Raw genomic sequence first — 3,152 nt, forward strand, 5'->3', positions numbered from 1 at the left:
GCTCCAGGCTCCTCATTCCTTTCCAAGGATGTGCACAGAGGGGAATGTGGGAAGTAGAGCATAAAAAAAAGATGCAGGGCCTGTGGTAGGAAGGGACCTGGAAGTGTGTGGCAATAAGAAGAAAGGGTAATGTTACAGGTGGCTCTCTGAAGTCACTCAGCAGTTGCTCTTCATCATTGCTGTAAGAACAACGTGTCTGGCTGGCATGGCAGGGACAGCAGGGGGAATAACCTGGCAAGGGTGGAGAAAAGGATCAGGTTGGGCAGTTCAGGGCAAAGAGCCAGGGGAGTCTGGCAGAAAAGCAGGGAGTCCTGTGGTCCCTGCACCCCATCCGTGCTAGGAATGAAATAATCATTAAGGGGCCTGGCTCCAGGGGGGGCAGACAAGATCAGTTAAGGAGGGAGCAGAGGAGATAATTTAAGAGGCCTCTCCTACCATCCCACCTACAGCCCCAGTACTCTAGCAGGGAGGAGAGGTTGAATGTGGAAGAACAGGGGAAAAACACCCCCCCTTCTGCCTCCATATCTTGGTACAGGGTTGTGGGGGAAGGAGAAGGGCTATGCTGAAGTACCCAAGAGCCTTCCCTTGCATTCAGACCCATAGCCGATCGCCTCCTAGCTTTTTCCCAGGTTGGTTCCCTTTTAAAACAATCAAAAAAGAAACCAGTTGAGAAACCTTCTTAAGTAACTTCAGCCCTCTGGCTCCATCATAATGTGTGAAATCCACCTGCAGTTTGTGCTAGGTGGGTGCCAAGTGTTTTCCACAGCTGCATTCTGCCTGATGTCACTTGCAGAAAACCAGAATCAAGGAATGGTTTCATAGAACCATAGAATCGTTTAGGTTGGAAAAGACCTTTAAGATCACCAAGTCCAACCATTAACCTAACACTGCCATCCCACCACTAAGCCATGTCCCTAACCACCTCGTCTACCCATCTTTTAAATACCCCCAGGGATGGGCACTTGACCGCTTCCCTGGGCAGCCCATTCCAATGCTTAACAATCCTTTTGGTGAAGAAATTTTTCCTGATGTCCAACCTAAACCTGCCCTGGCGCAACTTGAGGCCATTTTCTCTCATCCTATTGCCTGTTACCAGGGAGAAGAGGCCAACACCCACCTCGCTAGAGCCTCCTGTCAGGCAGCTGTAGAAGGCAGAAGGTTTGGGTCAGAATGGACCTTAAAGATCATCTAGTCCAACCCCTCTGCCATGGACCGGATATACAGCACAATAAATGGCAAGTTGCAGATGAGGTGAGCCTGGATAATAAATTGCTCCAGATGGGAATGTCTTTTCACTATATGCAATTGGTTTTTTTCTGGGTGACGTGGCAGCTGTGAGACTGGGAGGAGGATGATGGCGAGAGCCAAGGCTGGGCGCTGGTCTGAGCGCAGAGCCTGAGATGGCAGAACAAAGCGCTCGTGCCCTGGGCGCTGGGGGAAAAAAAAAAAAGATGGGAATAAAGAGAGGGAAGGAGAGTCACCGGCTGCATGGCGGAGGGTGGGAGAGGAAGCTGCTGGGGCTGACCGGGTCCAGCACCAGATGAGGCCTTGCAGAGACTGTGGCCAGTGTGAGCCGTCTGCTGATCTTGTGACCTTGGAGACGTGCTCAGTTTCTCCCTGCCTCCGTGTGGTCTTTAAAGCGGGAGGAGAAAGCACCCTTGAAACAAAGAGGCTCTTCTGAAGCCAAGCCGGAGAAACCCCTGTGCCGCTGCTTCCCCTCCCTCGCCTGGAAAAAGTACGGGCAGGCAGGGGAGCGGGGAAAGGCAGCGCTTCGTGGCTGAGGGAGCCAGTGACAATAACATGGCAAGATAAGCTGTTTTCTGCTCAGGCCTTACTCGATTTGGCTCTCAAGAAGCCAGCTTGCGCCACTTTTGTCCCGAAGAGCAGAGCAGCAGTACAGAAATCTGCATTGTGGCTTGATGGGGCAGAAAACGTGGCAGCTCTGGGCCGCTTTGTGAGACCGTAAGGGATTCCTGGTGGGGGTGGTCCCTCTTGTGCGCTGCCCCGACCGCCGGTTTTGGCAGCCAGGCACTGTCATGCGGGCAAAAATCATCATTTGCCAGGGTCTGGGGCCAGCCTGAGGGCAGCAGGCGAGCTGGAGGAGGAGATGGCGACAGGGGCGATGCATCAGGAATCAGCTGAGACGCCCCCGTGCACCCAAGCCCTTCGCCCTCCCGCGCACTCGCTGATGCTCGCAGAAAGCGTTGGCAAAATCCCCTGTGAGCTGCGCCCGCGTGCGGCCTCTTCCCCGGCTTGCACCTCCCCTGGCTCTCGTTACGGGGAGCGCCTAATGAAAACCAGCCCTCGGCCTCCGAGGGCCTTCGTTCGGCATGCTGTTGCAACTCGTTCCTGATCGGAGGCCGCCATTGTCCTCACTGTCAGATCCCATTTGGCCGCTGTGGAAATGAGCCTGCTGTTGCTGCCGCGCTGATTTGACCTCAGGTGGGAAGGGAGCAGCAGGTGAATCCTGCAGATAAAGATCCAGATTTTAGGCAAACATGCCCTGTGCTGAAAAGCCAAGGAAGAAAAGATCAGAAAATGACCCGTACTGTGGACGGAAGGAGAGTTTGCAGATGAATTTTTGATTAAAATGGCTCACGAGGCAAGAGATGCTTTTAAAAAAAAAAAAAAAAAAAGAAATCCATTGGTGTATTTTTCCTAGCTTTATGTTTTTCAGGCATGCTCTGTTTGCTGGAGACAGAGTGATTCCTCCCTTGACACCACTTTCTTCTTTCCATCCTGCAAATGTTTTGAGAAACCCTGTGGCTGCAGCATTGCTGCGTGGACAGCTTAACATGGCCGTTGTTCTGAAGCGCAGCTGTTAGGGATGAATTGCTTTATGGAAGATAACCACTTTCAGATGCTTCTAGTAAAAAATTGTTCCACCAGCAGCACTAATAAGGAAGGCTGATTTTTATTTTTTTTTTTTTAAAGAATCTATTTCTCTCTCCCATCCTTCCAAGCGCGATGCCCACACGTCCTCTCCACACTGCCTCTGCGTTGCATCCACCTCTCCAAAACCCCCGGCCCCCTGCCTCATCCCCCTTGGGTTTGGCCCAGCATCCAGCGCTGGGGCTGATGGTGGCTGGTGCCAAGGAGCTCAACCCCAGGCGGTGGGGGAGGACCGAGGGCCGCCGGGTCCCCCCCCAGGG

Source organism: Egretta garzetta, unplaced genomic scaffold, assembly GCF_000687185.1.
Source record: "Egretta garzetta isolate BGI_Z169 unplaced genomic scaffold, ASM68718v1 scaffold293, whole genome shotgun sequence".
Taxonomy (NCBI): domain Eukaryota; kingdom Metazoa; phylum Chordata; class Aves; order Pelecaniformes; family Ardeidae; genus Egretta; species Egretta garzetta.